Consider the following 18,316-nt stretch of genomic DNA (forward strand, 5'->3'; position numbering starts at 1 on the left):
GAAATGGCTTCTTTCCAATCCAATACTGCACAATCATCTCCCGGACAAGTCACTGTTGCATGAGATTCGAAAGTTTTTCCATAATCTTGGCCAGTAAAGATTGTTGAATGTTTTTCTAATTTCAAATTCAATTCGTCCAAAGACTATAATCGGAGGGATAAAGGTGTGCCCTACCTCAGGAAATAACAAATTTATTTGCATTACTGGTTCAGGGATTTGTTCTGCCAGATATTTGCAGAGCATACCAAATAAGATTTTATTCTTATTTTGGTCCCCGTAACCATCTGCAGCCAACTTGACCAACTGATATCAACCAATGATGAAGGGCACTAGCAATTAGGTTTTCAGCCGTTCCTGTACTCATTTTCAAGCCACACTTAAGCGCATGTTAGAGGTAGAAAGAGTATGTTGCAGACTAACCAACCTTATAACTTGAAATCAATATGTTGAAAGTTGTATCTGATGTGAATATATTAGAAATATGTGAACCAAAATTCAGTGTCACAAAATGAACATAACGATTTTAATACTACTTTCTAATAATCACAAATGTACTATAATTGAACATAACGAATATTGCTGCAGTCTCAGTTTTTCAGAAATATGAAAGATCATAATACTGTATTAGCCTATGTATTCGAAACTGTAGAATGACATGCAGTCTCAGTTTTTCAGAAATATGAAAAATCATAATACTGTATTAACCTATGTATTCGAAACTGTAGAATGACATGGTGCCAAAAACTACAATTTTTTTAAAAACAGGACATAATAGGTTTTGCTGTTGGACGACTCATATAATACAAGCTTGAAAAATATAAATTAATACGTGAATAAAGCAAGTTCAAATCCAAAAAAAAAAAAAAAAAAAAAGACTTTGGACACTTTGGAACCCACCTCTACATTTGTGAATGTATCAGTCACCTTTAGCTAAAAGAGGACACCTTTTACATTAGGCCTACCTTCTGTAAAAGAGATCATTTAATTGTAATTTATAATAATTAATTATGATTAACAATGGTGATGTTTAATGCTCCTAATTTGTTACTGTCTCCTACTTTGCTGGTCAGGTTCGTGAAATGAATTCAATATAAATACAAATGTAAGCTATAACTCTGTATGACTTAAATTGTGGTTTTCTATTAACGTACAGTGACGTATAATATGGAAATCAAGCTTTCAGGTGTAAGTCCCTGTAAAGTTGATTTGAATAATTTCGAGGGAAAAATTGTTCCGGGGCCGGGTATCGAACCCGTACATAAGTGCTTTATTTTAGATTAAGTTACTAGCACGTATTTGACGAAACATTAGGCTTTCCCACTTCAGTTTGACTTATTTATGCAAACGAAATTTTGACAGCTTCACGATTCCAACGCTTACTTATCGCCACACCCACTCAGTTTTGGGCGCTTAAGTTAATGGCGGACGATCGTTCAACTTTCTTCAAACATGGCGGCACAATGGCAGCTCTATATACTCTTTTAGCTCGTTTTATGTTCTCGTGTCCTCTGAAAATTAGTAACTTTTCACAAAATCTCTAATCTCATTTACAAGGTTTTAACTGTGAAATTGTTGAGTACCCTTTTTTTGTGTTTGCTGATTGAAACCTACTCTTCAGGATCTTCCTCCTTAGTGGAATGCAAAAAATTAACGTTCGTGATACAGTCTTTAGCCCAATTATACAGTTGGCGAAGGGTCATAATTTGTTCGTTAGAGACTTGCCAGTGCTGCCAAACATTTTACCCTCCATCCTACATCATCACATGCATTCTTTCCACGTGAGAAAGCGAAAAATCAAAATTACACAGGTAAATGTTACATCAAGGAAGTAGGGCTTACTTTTCTACTGTGATGCTGCTTCGGCTGTAAAGTAATGAAGCTTTTCAGGTTTTCGAGGCAGTTTGTTTAAGAAGTCAATCATGAGGCAGTGGAATAAATGAACAACAACAGTATCATGAGTCATATAATCAGAGATAACAACCAGGCTTCAGTGCATCAACTTTTTGCTTTCCCGACCTACATAGTGTAAATCAAACCAATGCATAGTCTCTTGAGCATTGTTCTAATGAAATCCTTGCGCAGAATTTTGAACTAAAAATTAATAATTCTCAGCAAAATCACAAACTACAATACATTCATTTTGAGATAGATTTTTCTTTCCGATGTCGCAAATAGGCAGATTGTTGAATAGCGATAAATGAATATCCTGAAAGTTTTGGTACACTCTCATACAAGTCATCTACAATTTTTTGTAACAGTTTTCAGTACAGACTTGTTATCAATCTGCATGCATTGTTTGAGAGTCACATTTTCAATACTGTTTATCTCGAAATATCTTCAAACATTATAACTATTAGAAACTGGAATAAAATAGTCACGTTGATGTAGGCCTACAAGCCAGACCTTGAGGTATGGGAGATGTGGCAGGATGGCATCCCGGTTCCTTTTGAAATGGCGTCAAACCATCCCATTACTTATACTTGCTTTTTGAAAGATGGGACATGACAGAAGCATTGCGATCGGAAAAACAATTGAATGTCACATAGCGTAGTAGGCCTGTTGCTATGGTAACGACGGTTGAATTGCCAAACTTACAGTCCCCACGAGACGAGTGCTTAATAGCTCTCTTTGCGACATTTACTGTGCACTGGTACGTTTCGTCTTTAATTCTCTGTCCATTTTTGTATCGTTTTCTTACCTTCGAGTCAATTGTCAATGAATGTTTTAACGTCAGCCATCTTAACGACAATTGCTAGCTTCCATCAGCTGGCAGTGTGGTAGTACATATTGGTAACATGGCTTGTAGTTTCAAGCTCGGCCACTTAACTGTCATGTCCCATCTTTAAAAAAAAACAAGTATAATAGTATGTAATGCATAAATGTCTCAATTTTAACACAAGCTATTGTAATATGTTTCTAGATGAAACACGGACTGTTCATCATTACTCCTGATCCCATTAAGATCCTATTCTAAATGAAGGGTACACGGAAATAACGATCAAGGTCCATTTTAGAAAGTTTCGAGAAAAACCAATTTTGAAGTTTAAGCACTTAATACTTTGTTATGTGTGTATTTAACAGAAATTGACGTAGTGGAATGTCAAGAACGATAATTTCTTATTACTAGCTACACCACATGATAGTACTTCTTATCCACTATATGATAGCATTATTAACTCAATTTCGATTTTTGATCAACCTTGATCGTTTTTTCCGTGTACCCTTCAAATGTTTCAGGTTTTGTAGTTTCCACTTTAATTTTAAAAGGGTTTTAAAAATTAAAAAAAAATTATCTCTTCCTTTTCTTTTTATTTTACTAAAGATAGTCAAGTTGCATAACAAACTGAATCTCGTGGGATTCCGTTTAAAATTAGGTGTAAAACAGTTCTGTGGGATTTGTAGAATTTGTAGTTATTCAAGATTGGAAACGTTAGCGCAAATAAGTTTTTTTTTTTTTTTTTTTTATATTTTAACAATGACTTACATAAAAATCTAAAATGAGAGAATTTTTATAAAAAAATATATTTAAATTTATACCTTTGGGAAGAATGATTTTCGAACGTTTCATAAAAATCTGAGGAGGTCAGGTTGAGTGATTGATATGGGATGACCCATGAAGCACACCTAAGCAAAAGTAAACCTAACTTGCAAATAAATCTATTTATATTACACCCAACCATTATCAATTTAACTACTTATTTGTCAAGTGTAATATAAATAATGTTATGAAGTAATCGACAATGATGCAGGATCTTGAACATCCATGGATTAAACATAAGCTGCCTAGAATCTATTATTTTGTTAAAATAAGCTCGAATTGAATCAGCATATTTTGTGGCATATTTACGCTATTTTTAGGGCATAAATACATACATATTCATCAAAGTTTTAGGGCACAAACTTCCGATCACTGCTCATAAAGCAGCATGGACAGTACCGGTACTTATCAAAGTGAAATCAGGCACTGTTTCAAGGTAGGCCTATCACTATTGAAATCTTTGTTATTATTATATTGCGTTAACATTAGGATGTTTTGTTCTGTTATGCAACAGCATCTTCATCAGCATGAGTAATTAGTGGGCTGTGTACGAATGAATTAATTACACTGAGGAATAAAAAAGATTTTTTTTTTGTCTCAGAAAGAAATATATGTGATTCTGATTGTATTTTTTCTTCTGAATTCAAATACGATATCGGTTTTTCCTCATCACGCAAGGTTTCTGAGAGACAGGCGTTCATAATTTCAAACACTTTAATATTTTCTACATTCTTAATTACACAATATTCAAACATTCTAACTCACCTAAAAAGTAAAATGACGATTTTCTGCTATATTTCGCCTATGGAGCATCCGTCTTGATGGTCCAGCAATAATCGGCCAGCATATTGGGATTCCATTTGCCTTTTTTTTTTTTTTTTTTCTTGTCCACAGCTGAAATCTCCTGATGAGAGTGTTCCCCATGCTCATCACTCACTTCGACAAGATTTTCTGGAAATAAATCTAGGTGCGAGTGCAGGAAGTGTACTTTTAAGGACATATTACAACCGAAATGTTTATAAGATGTTATAAGATCGTTGACAATATCACGGTAATTTCCGCCTTTCGATTTCCCAAAAAACTGTGAGTAACTTTTTTGAATGCTTGCCAAGGTGCTTTCTCCAGTGGATTCAATAGTTCCTCAAACTTTTCATCATGCATTAGTGATCGCATTTATTGACCCACAAATATTCCTTCTTTAATTTTTGCTTCAATAATTTTAGGAACCTCCTGTTTTAAGTACTTGAAACCAGGAGTATTGTCCATGGCTTTGACGAAATTCGTCATTAATCCGAGTTTGATATGTAGCGGAGGTAGATACACATTTTTAGGATTACACAATGCGTCATGTTTCACATTTTTCTGTCAAGGAATGATTGATTCGCGTTTAGGCCATTCTTTTCTAATGTAATGGTTTTTTTCTGTCCCTACTATCCTAGTGACACAAAAAACAACAGTACTTTGTGTAACCAAGCTGCAGACCAAGAATAAGTGCAATTAACTTAAAATCACAACAAATATTCTATTAATACACTGCATATTGCAGCTTCTCCAATATAAATTTAAAGTTTTCATATGTTTCTTTCATACTAGCAGAGTGAGCCAGAGGTACTGATGGGAATTTATTACCATTATGCAGAAGCACAGCTTTTAAACTAACTTTAGAGAAATTAAATAACAAGCGCCATTCTGTTGGGTTATGTTCAATACCAAATGTTTCCATAAGAAAAGAAATGTCATTATAAAAAGCTAAGCCATTTTCTTCAGAAACATAGTCTTTAAATTGAGAATGACGATTACGATAGGATACATATCTTTGTATTCTTTTGAAGAAGATTCCATCCTTTCAGCCAGGAAGCAAGCATTTCAGGCTGTGTTTCGGATAACTTCAAATCTCGTATGAGATCGTTGTGATCTTCTAGAGTCAATAAATAAGGCTCAGATGAACAGCTTTGTTCAAAGTTGTATCACCAAACTCTGTTTCTTTTCTTCTTTACTTCCATCAGAATCTCAGCTCTCTTCATCTAATGTCACATGTTCTGGAGGCTTCGCAGTTTGCAACTCGTCTCATTGCAGATTGCAAGTTAAGATAGGCTACACCACTGCATGTTTTGGTATTGACGTAATCCCTTTAATGTTTGTTAAGCAGAAATAACAGTCAGAGGAGTGATCTTTGGGTTCCCTTGGCATGTGACGTGTGCCATTCTTCCATGCAGTGAGAAGCCTAGAACATGATAAACAACAGATATGTGGGTCCTAGGTCCTTGTTTGGTCCCCCACTTTATACCCAAAATAAAGTTCATAACACTTTTTCACTAATGGAGTAAGGTTTCGCCTTTGGGGCTTGAGCGTCACTACACCAAATATATACTGTAACAAAAGTTGTTAGGATGATTTTTGTAACTAACGACTAATTAAAAGAAATAATGATCAATGTAGAGTATCCAACGCCCACTGAACGAATATTTCACTTTTATCACTGCCAATGTTGCGCTATAAACCAATTTTCGGCAATCTAATGTAAAAGACTGCCTACAAATATTTGGATAGTTTCAGAGAAAATACACAAATTCAATCTTCTATCACGTTTTTTTTGTTTTTAAATAATTAAGTAATTTGCTGGGAGACATCGTTAGATATAGGCCACTCTTACACTAACTGGAGTAATTTAAGCTTATTAATCAGATATGACTCTACTTACTGTTCTTTATATACTCACCTGTATGTAATTTCTATTTTATACATATTTCATTGTTATTGCCCATCCACAGATCGTTATGAACGATGAATATTACTCAATATCTCCTATCTTTCTTCAAATAGTGTTTATATGCCATGTTAATTTTCATTTGTTTTCATAAGTTAACAATCATGCACATTGGGAGCAACATATAATAAATTATTTCTCTACACAATCTACGCTATATTCACGTTGTTTTGAAATGATTAATAGAAGATGGTTTGCTTATTGTTTATTACACGCACATTTGTATGTAATTTCTATTCCATTCTTTTTTTTTCTATCCCACGATCATTAAGAATGGTGAATATTATTCATGCTTGTTTCCTGTATTTCTTAAAATAATGTTATGTGGCATGCTAGTTTTTATTTGTCGTTGTTTACGTAAAATTGATGCGCCAAAATATAATAATAATTCCGTACTCACGCCACTTTCCTATATTAACATTTATTTTTCAGTGATTTATTAAATAATGTACCGGTATTCAAAAGACTAATAATTTAGAAACATGTTACATAAATCATCCTTGTGCCAAAAGAGAATGCTCCCTGGACCAAATTATATTAAAGAATGTACCGGTATTTAAAAGACTAATTTAGAAACATGTTACATAAATCATCCTTGTGCCAAAAGAGAATGCTCCCTGGGCCAATTGTCTTATTTTACAGTGGTCGTCAATACTCGCTGAAATGGGTAACGCGTAAGAAGTGTTTCGTAAGATGCACCGTAGTGCAGAAGGGTGAGGGAGAAAGCATACCCGCCAGCAGCCACGGATGCACGCTAGTACATCTCTTATTCGTGGATAAGTGCGCTGTGCTGATGACCACTGATATATTGGATGCAATATCAATTTAAGAAGCATATTAAAGGAATTATCCTTGCAGTAAAATGTAGCCTATGCTACCTGGGCAAAAATGATCGTGTTTTAATAAAATTATTTAAATACAGTTGCATGTTAGGTTAGGTTAGGGTAGATTAAGTGTGTAGCATTATATGAAAGGTATTATATGAGGTTATGTTATGTTTTTTTATTTTATTGGGTTATTTTACGACGCTGTATCAACATCTAGGTTATTTAGCGTCTGAATGAAATGAAGGTGATAATGCCGGTGAAATGAGTCCGGGGTCCAGCACCGAAAGTTACCCAGCATTTGCTCGTATTGGGTTGAGGGAAAACCCCAGAAAAAACCTCAACCAGGTAACTTGCCCCGACCGGGATTCGAACCCGGGCCACCTGGTTTCGCAGCCAGACGCGCTGACCGTTACTCCACAGGTGTGGACGGTTATGTTATGTACAGTATTATATGAGGTTATGTTTGGTTAGATTATGTGTGTAGTATTCTCAAAGGTTAGGTTAGATTATGTGTGTAGCATTATATGAAAGGTATTATATGAGGTTATGTTATGTATAACATTATATGAGGTTATGTTAGATTAGATTATGTGTGTAGTATTCTCAAAGGTTAGGTTAGGTTAGGGTAGATTAGGTGTGTAGCATTATATGAAAGGTTAGGTTATGTTAGATTATGTGTATAGTATTATATGAGGTTAAGTAAGGTTAGGGTAGATTAGGTGTGTAGCATTATATGAAAGGTATTATATGAGGTTATGTTTGGTTAGATTATGTGTGTAGCATTCTCAAAGGTTAGGTTAGGTTAGATTAGGCGTGTAGCATTATGAGATTATGTTATGTATAGTATTATATAAGGTTATGATAGGTTCGATTATGTGTATAGTATTCTCAAAGGTTAGGTTAGGGTAGATTAGGTGTGTAGCATTATATGAAAGGTTAGGTTATGTTAGATAAGGTGTATAGCATTATATGAGGTTATGTTAAGTTGGTTAGGTTAGATTAGGTGTGTAGTGTTATATGAGTGGTTAAGTTGGGTTACATTTACAGTAATAGGCCTACTTACGATTTATGGTTGTGATGGATATAGGAGTGCCGCCCTTTTGTAGAACTCGCACAACAGACGGGACCTGGGGAAGTTCGCCTTGAATATGTGCTCGGCAAAGTATCCCTCGAAATGCTCCTTCCTTCGGCCGAACACAGGCATCGAGTACTTCACGGACAGCCTCTTCCTTTCAATGTTTTGGGTGTGAACGGGCAAGGTTTGTCCCGCTAGGCGCGTTAAGTTGTCGATGTGAATCTCACCGCCAGCGGCAGTGTCAACAAACTCCACAGAATGGTTAACACGAAGATGCACGAAGCCTTCATTTTGCAACACGTTATAGCCTTTCCAGCAGTCAGATACTATAGTCGTTCCAGGAAGAATCCACTGCCTGATTATATATATCAAAGTTTGAGCGTTGCGGTTCTGTACAGGAACCAGGAAGAAGTTTCCGGCATTTCCGCGTTCTATTCCCACAAAAACCCATTGGCCTTCAACGCGTCTACCCCTGTTGTATTTTCGGCGTCCAAATTTACTTTCATCAATTTCGACTACACTTCCGGGGCCTCCTATCTGTCGCCTATGGTTGTAAACCCAATCCAGGCACACCTCCCGACAGAAGGTAGACCAGTCTGTAGCCGTTTTCTTCGAAATTCTGGTTTCCTCGGTCAATACTCTGTACCTAGGATTAGGTAGCAGGCACCATAGAGCGCAGAACTTCAGAATTTGCTCAACAGATAACTTGCTACCACCCACAAAAGAACCTTGCCTAGCACTGCGTTCAAAATTACATCTCGGTACGTTTCCGTGGCGTTTTTTGCACCTGTAATAACATCTGTTGTTCCTGGCTATTATCAAATGTTTTATGTCGCCACATGTTGGACACGCTACTGATTGCCGGAAAATACCGTGTGAAACCAGATAATCCTTCCATTCTACTGTATTTCGCAGTATAGCTCCGAAATCCATTAAATTCATATCACATCCCTCGCACGCCATTACAGTTTCCAATCACAAACTGCGCGTGTCTCTTGTCACGCTGAAACAATTGACTCTCTCTACCTCATATATGTCACAATAATGAAATATGGTTTTTCTTCTTTATTCACGGACGAGGATTTTGGTATATAAATAAAGTACATGTGTTGGGCGGGTTGGATGGGGTTACAGCTCTTCCAGTGATCACATCCAATTTACACTATTCCATAGTATAATTCAAAGGCATTTTCAGTTATTTACTTTTATTCATGCAAATTTGTTGCAAGTGTAAAATCGCCGGTAATTTTATTTACCAGAGCTGGCAACCCTAAACATACATAGCAAAATCTGATTATGTCCAAAAATTGATATTCATTTTTTGCTTTGGAACCAGTTGTTTTTTTTTTTTTTTTTGCGAATTGTTTACTGAGTAGAATTGTGTAAATTTAATTTATTAAACGTGATATATTTATCAATTTGTGCTTTGTGAACTTATTCCATTTCTCTGTTTAATATGATGAGTTAAAAAAGTGCAAAGAAAATCAGTTATTATAATATTATTATCCTGTAAGTTATACTAAATATGTTTAGTGTAAAATTGGCCTATGTCTCTATAATGGGCGCGACATAAGTAACATTCACCGAAATAATTTTGTAAATGATGTAATACACATTAATTCAGACACACAAAGCACTCATGATAACGCGGTTCACTGCTATCTCACAACTGGCATCGTTCTGATGAATGCGTGCTACACTAGTTCACGTTTGTGCATGTCTGTAGATGATTATTCAGCAGGCGGTGGTCTGTACATGTCTCATTATGTCTTAACCAACGAGTTAGAGAGAGCTTGTCTTTCTAACTCGTTGGTCTGAACCTGTACAACAGTAGCAACAGTACCATTGGTTCCATCATATTTGTAATGCCCTAGGAGCTTTTATTTGACAATGGACAAATTGACGAAAAAACGTTTGTTTTAGAAAAGTGAAATTGAAAAAAAAAAAAAACTGTGGGTGATGGAGAAATTCCGAATACATATTTGAAAATACGATCAAAAAACTGCATCAAGTACAACTATTGGTACTCATGAGACAAAAATCATGTTGACCAGTGTTATTAATATTGTGACAGCGACGTGAGATTCGAACTCACGACCAGCGTCCCGCAAGAAAGCAGATCGCACAGGCTCCACGGAACATTGAATGACGTCGCGCGGTGGAGAGAAGAGAGAGGGTGTATTACGTCACGCGACGAGTCCGCGCGCGCAGCTGCTTACGGAGGGAAGGGGGAACGGACCTTCCCGGCCCTTCCAGAAATGTCGATGTAGAGATATTGAGATAATTCTCTACACACCTGTAGAAGGTTCTCGCAACTATGATTTTGCTATAAAAGAGCAGGCGCCAGCGAACTAGAGAGTTGTTGTTGTTGTAGAGTTTTCAGTTATTCAGTCAGTGAGAAAGCCAGAGCAAGCAAGCCAGCCGGAGTTCGACTCGAGTGTGCGTCCGCATCTGCGTCAGCATCCGAAGGCCTGAGTTCGAGTGCAGTGGACCGCAGTTGGAGGGACCCGAGTTCGAGTACAGTGAACTGTCTCTGAAGGTCTGTGGTTCGAGATACCGTGAACTCGAGTGACTGAGATAGAAGAACTGTGAACTGAGAACTGGTAGTTCTGATTTGTAAATAGTGCTTTGTAAATATTAGTTAAGATTAACAGTTCATTGTTGTGCGTAATAGTCCAAGTCAATTGTCATTGTCGTCGGTGGAGTGCTATAACGAATACTGTGTGAGTGAAGATCCAATTGTTGACGAGAGCGTTTAAGGTGAATTGTAGAAAGGAATTATTGTTGTGACGAATAAATTACATTGTTGTTACTAAATAAAATTCACACTGGTGTCAGAAGTGGGATATTATCGACAATGGAGAACCTACAGCAAATCCTGCAAGCCATCGCGGAAATGAAAGCTGAAATGAAAAACGACATAAGTGCAGTAAAAGCAGAAATGAAGAACGACATAAGTGATGTTAAAACGGAGATGAAAAGTGACATAAGCGAAGTGAAAACAGAGATGAAAAGTGACATAAACGGAGTGAAAGGCGACATAAGCGGAGTGAAAGATGACGTCACTACACAAATCGAAAGTGTTTCGGCCCACGTAGATGGAATTGTCGCCATTGTGAAAGACGAACTTAAGGCCGATCTGGATAAATTAAACCAGAATTTTACAACTATAAACGAGAGAGTAGCCGAGTTGAGACAGGAGGTAGACCATTTCGACGGAAAAATCCGCGATCTCGAGCGTCGTCAAGAGCAGACGAGTGAGGTGATGGACCGACATGCTGAAGAAAACAAGCACATTCTCGCGTTGGTGGATCGCCAGGCTAGAGAACATAAACAGATAGTTGCCGAGGAGGTTCGACGAGCCATGCAAGAAGCGGCCACAGAGTTGAGGACTCCATATAGTGCCCCTGCGGAACCATCGGCTTCAGCCAGACATCACAACGTCAAGACGCCGAAGTTCGACGGTACGACGTCTTGGGCGATATTCCGTCGCCAGTTCGAGGCCATCGCAGAGCACAATGGGTGGACGCCAGCAGAGAAAACTACTCAGCTGCTGGCCGCGCTTCAGGGACAGGCTTCAGAGATTCTTCACAGCGTTCCAGAAGATGGGACAGCCGCTGAGATAATGGCGGCCTTGGAGGGACGTTATGGTGACCATCAACTTGCTGCAGCATTCAGGACCCAACTGAAAACGAGGGTCCAACAGTCAGGCGAGTCCCTGCAAGAATTCGCGATGGCGGTGGAACAACTGGCCCATAAGGCGCTCAGGGGCCTACCTAATGATTTCATCGCTGGAGAGGCGGCCTACACCTTCGGCAGCGGAGTTCGAGACCCCGAAATCAGACAACAGCTACTCCTGGCAGAGCATCGTACCATCAACGCAGCTCTGGCGGCGGCCCTCAGGATGGAGGCGGCCAAGTCGGCGGCGGGAGTCTCAGCACCGCACTGGATCAGGAGCGTCACGGCGACGGATGCTGGGGGGCGCCAACCGAAGCCACCCGAGCGGCAGTCAACGGAGCGGCGGAGACGACGGGCGCCCACCTGCTGGTCCTGTGGCAAACCGGGACACATGAGCAGGGACTGTGACCAATCCGGCCACAGGCAGGAGAGAGAGGTGGCCGACGTCGAGGAGCGCCAGCAGTCAACGGAGCGGCGGAAACGACGGGCGCCCACCTGCTGGTCCTGCGGCAGACCGGGACACCTGAGAAGGGACTGTGACCGATCCGGTCACAGGCAGGAGAGAGAGGTGGCCGACGTCGAGGAGCGCCAACAGTCAACGGAGCGGCGGAGACGACGGGCGCCCATCTGCTGGTCCTGCGGGAGACCGGGACACCTAAGGAGGGACTGCGACCGCTCTGGCCACCGGCCGGAGAGAGAGGTGGCTGGCACTGAGAGGAGTCAGCAGTCGCCTGAGCAACGGGGACGACGGGTGTCCACCTGCTGGTCCTGCGGTGAACCTGGGCACCTGCGGAGGAGTTGCGACCGACGTGGCAACAGTCAGGAGAGAGAGGGGGCCGATGCTAGGAGGAGCACGTCGGCGCCATCATCACCGTCCCCTCGGCTCGTCCTGAAACCGGTCGACAGAAGGTGCGACGATGGGCTGATTGCTGAAGGACGGATAAGAGGCCGTCCATGCAGAGTACTGGTGGACACTGGGGCGATGCTCACTATCGCCAGACCAGACGTCGTGCGTGGCCTACCTGGGAGGACGCCGCTGCGCCAATACGAGCTACGGACTGCTTCAGGCGAGAGCTTGCCCATCCAGAGAGAGGTCTTCCTGGACCTGACCTTGGGGAAGAGGAAACTGGAGATGTGGGTGTTCGTCGCCAACATCACCGAGGACGTCGTCCTGGGACTCGACGCCATGCGGTTACTCGATGCGACGGTGGACGTCCGGCGCCGTATACTCCGTCTTGGTCGGGATGAAGTGTTCCTGATGGACGCCGAGGACCAACCCGTGGCCAGCGAGCTCTCCTTGGAGGGCCAAGGGGAAAAGCAAGATGGCGCCCACGCAGTACGAGTATCTCTGCCCAGCCAAGCCAAGGATGGGGTGGCGCCACCATAAGGAGGGAGCAGCCCGAGGACCCCAAACGTTGGACCGACTAGCAGCCTACCAAGGGACTGCCCGAGACGAGCAGTCCTAAGGAGGGAGCAATGTGACAGCGACGTGAGATTCGAACTCACGACCAGCGTCCCGCAAGAAAGCAGATCGCACAGGCTCCACGGAACATTGAATGACGTCGCGCGGTGGAGAGAAGAGAGAGGGTGTATTACGTCACGCGACGAGTCCGCGCGCGCAGCTGCTTACGGAGGGAAGGGGGAACGGACCTTCCCGGCCCTTCCAGAAATGTCGATGTAGAGATATTGAGATAATTCTCTACACACCTGTAGAAGGTTCTCGCAACTATGATTTTGCTATAAAAGAGCAGGCGCCAGCGAACTAGAGAGTTGTTGTTGTTGTAGAGTTTTCAGTTATTCAGTCAGTGAGAAAGCCAGAGCAAGCAAGCCAGCCGGAGTTCGACTCGAGTGTGCGTCCGCATCTGCGTCAGCATCCGAAGGCCTGAGTTCGAGTGCAGTGGACCGCAGTTGGAGGGACCCGAGTTCGAGTACAGTGAACTGTCTCTGAAGGTCTGTGGTTCGAGATACCGTGAACTCGAGTGACTGAGATAGAAGAACTGTGAACTGAGAACTGGTAGTTCTGATTTGTAAATAGTGCTTTGTAAATATTAGTTAAGATTAACAGTTCATTGTTGTGCGTAATAGTCCAAGTCAATTGTCATTGTCGTCGGTGGAGTGCTATAACGAATACTGTGTGAGTGAAGATCCAATTGTTGACGAGAGCGTTTAAGGTGAATTGTAGAAAGGAATTATTGTTGTGACGAATAAATTACATTGTTGTTACTAAATAAAATTCACAATATTAATATTGCAGTTCGGTTTGAGAAGTGATACAGTTCGGTGGTATTACTCTAGTGACCGGATATATGTTCTCTATTTAATCTGTGGTGTATAATATAAGTGCTTTCAACATCTGCATACTTTGCTTTTGAATGTTTAGATATTGTAGTTTATTGATACTTTACAAATTTCTGAGGGTCTTTGGGGAAATACCCGCGGAGTTACTCTCCGTCGGGAGATAGTGTATAAGAAAATAAAATGGAGATAGATGCATTTGGTCAGGAAGTGAATCAAGATCATGTCAAGATTTCATGGGAGTCCATACCAACGTCTATGGATCCAAACAGTAGTATTTCGGAAGTTGAAGAAATAGATTTTGTGACGACAGATTTACCAGCAGAGATCATTTCATGTCGGGTATTTCCTACAAAATCGAAATCAACAGAGAATCCGGTTTCCGTAAATAGTACAAGACCAGATGATTTAGTGCAACGGCCGGAAATGCCGGCCTTGAATCAGGAAACGAATGAAATGGCTTTCTCGCAAACAACAAGAAAGATTTGTATTCATATAGAGATTCAGGTCCCTTTCTGGTGATACTTATGGCAAAAGAGAGTTTAATCAGTCATCTACACCCACTACAATTAGGTAAATTACTGTTCGACGATCAGATGCCAAATATTCAGATGCGGGGAAATCTAAATTTGAAATTCATTTCAAGACATACTTGGATGCTAATAAATTTTTGATGTCAGACTTCGATTGTAAATATCGATCCAATACTTTCATTCCGTCCTATCAAATACACGTGAAGGGAGTAATCAAGAACGTAGAGTTAGATGTCACTGAAGAAGAAATTAAACAGTACAGTCAATGCTCCGAGAAATATGAAATTAAATCGTTGATAAGATTTAATAAAAAATTCATAACGATAAAGGGGAAATAGAATGGCACCCATCCACTACGGTATGATCACCTTCCGTTCTCAGCGACTGCCAAAAGAAATTAAATGATTTTATATGTTATACCCAGTCATTAAATAGGCCTATAATAGTTTCGTTCTTCAATGTCGTCAGTGCTGGAAATATGGGCATACAAAAAAGTTCTGTCGAAATGAAGCGAAGTGCCTAAAATGCTCCGGACGTCACTTAATTGAGGAATGTAAGGCGGAATCCGCGACATGTGGTAACTGTACTTTAGCCCCTAAGGCTAATATTGTGGAATGTCCCCATTACAAATTGGAATTAGCGATATTAAAGAAAATAGATGAACTCAAGAAATCAAGATATGACGCATTTGCAATACACAAAGGAAAAAAAAAACCTTTTGCAGACTTCCAGGAGCAGCAACATCTGTCAACAGCGTCTGTAGGCGAGGCATTCCCACCGTTAGTACCAGAACGAGTTACAAACCCGGAGCAGGTCCAGGCTGAACATCGTTCCCGTCAGCAATTTCCGGCATCACCGAGTATGGGAGGCAGTCAACTGAAGAGAAGATATGAAGTACAACAGGCGGTTCAAACAAGGGCTAAAATTAAAAAAGGTTCAACCAAATCTATCCAAAGAATTTCGCAAGCAATATGCTGAAACTTTGATTCCAAATCACCGGACCCCTACATTGATCCCAGGAAGGTACGGCGAAACTTCAGAAAGCCCATCAGACCACCAACCAGAATACACGGTCGGTAGTAGTCCCGTTTTAAGATGATAGAACATAGTATCCTAAAAAAGACACTTGCGTCTTTGGAAGCTGTTATGAATGCTTGTGCTGAAACTGAACAGTATCAAATTAGACAAGTTATTCAAAACCTAACTGCGCCATTCAACCCATAATGTATAATTTCCTTCAATGGAACTGTCGTAGTCTCTCCAACAAAATAGATGAAGTTAAAAAATTCATACAAGACTTCAACTTTGATTTCATCTTTTTGTGTGAGACTTGGCTCACACAGAATAAGAAAATTAATTTTGCCCCCTTCACGCAGATCCGGATGGATCGCCCAGAAAAGGGAGGTGGAATATTAGTTCTTATATCGCCTAAAATATCCTTGGATAGTTATAGGAAAATTATGAATTATAATTACAAATTACAAGCTATTGAAATTACCTTAGAAAAACGGGGTTTAATTATAATTTTCGTTTACAACACTCTTCAAAATTATATTACGTCAATTTCCCACACGACCCAACTAAACAATATATCGTCTGTGGTGACTTCAATCTTGGTTTTCTGCCAAGTTATCTAAATACCTACCCAGGAAGATTTCCTTTCCTTGCTTCGATATATGAAAATGACATGTGTATTATTAATTCCACGTGTCCGACACGACTAGGTTCCTGTCACCAACAAAACTCGGCACCGGACTTAACCATGGTGTCACGAAAGTTAATACCAAGAACAAATTGGAGAACACACACCGATACATTAGGAAGTGATCACTTTCCTATTATTTTCACTATTAATGTACAACAAGAATATGTTTTTTTGTCCAAATGGATCAACTCAGAAGAAGAACGTGGATTGGACCAGGGCGGCAGTAGATCTCCAAGAAAAGCTATTAGACAGTGCCTCCTTACAGGACTTTCACAAAACTATTTACCATTACCTGGAGGAAAAGTACCCGTTGACAGAGAAGAGGAAACAGGCTCTAAAAATTAAACCTCTATGGTGGAATTCGAATATACAAAAAGAAATTGCTTTAAGACGGCGTTATTTAAATACTTTCCGGCGACAGCCCTCCCTCGTCACTTTCATTGCAGTTAAACGACAATATGGTAAGGTGAGGAGATTAATAGTCAAGTATAAGCGGTCGGCCTGGAAAGCCTATGCAACTCAGATTAATGCCCATTCGTTAGAAACCGATATTTGGAAAGCCATCAAATGGTACGACACTCATCACCCATTTCACTCACTACTGATTTACAGTACCGGTATGCTTTTCTAAAATTAGTAGCACAAGATGATACAGCACAGGGTTACAATTATCCCAATAACGGCATTTCGTCGGAATTACTGCATCCTATTACCAATCAAGAAATCTCCAATATAATCACAGCTCACCGAAGTAAGTCTGCTCCAGACCCAGATAGTATAACTTATACCAGTTTAGCGGCTTTCCCTAATCCAGTTTTACAACACCTGGCATAACTTTTCTCGAGCCTGCTATGTCATCCGAGAATTCCGGCTCGTTGGCAGGACTTCTATGTAATACCTATCCAAAAACCCAATACGGTTGGTGACCTAGCAACTCATTATAGACTTACAGCACTGAGCAATGTCTTAAGGAAAGTTTTTTAAAAAATCTTGGCGTCCAGAATATCTTTCCATTTGGAAAGATACGGGTTATGGCCTCAAAATCAACATGGTTTCAGGAAAAGATATAACACAACATGGAATGTTATGACTATTATCGCTGAAGCCAAAATAGCCAAACTTCAAAAGAAGAGGATGTCAGTTGTATTCCTTGACCATTCAAGGGCATACGATTCTGTACTTATTGGAATGCTAATGGATATACTCCAACAATTGCAACTCCCACCTGCTTTTCTCCAGCTTATAGCCCTTTTAATGACGGAGAGAAAAATTCGACTTCATCCAGGCTTCTCGGTCACGGAGACGAGGACTTCCTCCATCGTATTACCCCAATGATCAGCTTTAAGCCCCATTCTCTTCCATATATACCTGTCTCCATTGAGTAAACTACCGCTGCAAGTGACAAAAATGCTTCTAGTAGTAGGTTATTTTTACGACGCTTTATCAACATCTTTGGTTATTTAGCGTCTGAATGAGATGAAGGTGATAATGCCGGTGAAATGAGTCCGGGGTCCAGCACCGAAAGTTACCCAGCATTTGCTCATGTTGGGTTGAGGGAAAACCCCGGAAAAAACCTCAACCAGGTAACTTGCCCCGACCGGGAATCGAACCCGGGCTACCTGGTTTCGCGGCCAGACGCGCTGACCATTAGTCCACAGGTGTAGACTAAAAATGCTTCTATATGTAGACGACATTGCATTATACTATAAATACCATCAATCTAATTTCCAGGTTACCTCGAGATTACATCACAGCGATATCAATATGGTCATTAAAGAGTTAGAGAGGTTAGGTTTGGAAGTTAACCCCAGGAAGAGTCAACACTTAATCTTCGCCTCTGTTAAGCCCAGGATGGATGAATGCCAATAGATCAAGATTGTGGAACATACCTTGCCTAC

At 40.3% G+C, this 18,316-nt stretch overlaps 1 protein-coding gene across 6 annotated transcripts in view; it reads right to left on the reverse strand.

The window, feature by feature from the left end:
- LOC138693007 (zinc finger protein 501-like) overlaps positions 1-18,316 on the reverse strand; it is a 161,261-nt gene that overhangs the window by 43,868 nt on the left and 99,077 nt on the right. The window contains exon 1 of one of the 6 annotated variants that reach the window (XR_011330195.1): positions 8,196-9,472. The exons of 4 other annotated variants lie outside the window; for them this stretch is intronic. The gene's annotated coding sequence lies outside the window, so the exon portion shown is untranslated. Of the gene's footprint in view, positions 1-8,195; positions 9,473-18,316 lie in introns of those variants that run through there. One more of the 6 variants, XM_069816507.1, reaches the window with a different exon arrangement.

The sequence above is a fragment of the Periplaneta americana genome, chromosome 17 (genome assembly GCF_040183065.1).
Source record: "Periplaneta americana isolate PAMFEO1 chromosome 17, P.americana_PAMFEO1_priV1, whole genome shotgun sequence".
NCBI classification, from domain to species: Eukaryota; Metazoa; Arthropoda; class Insecta; order Blattodea; family Blattidae; genus Periplaneta; species Periplaneta americana.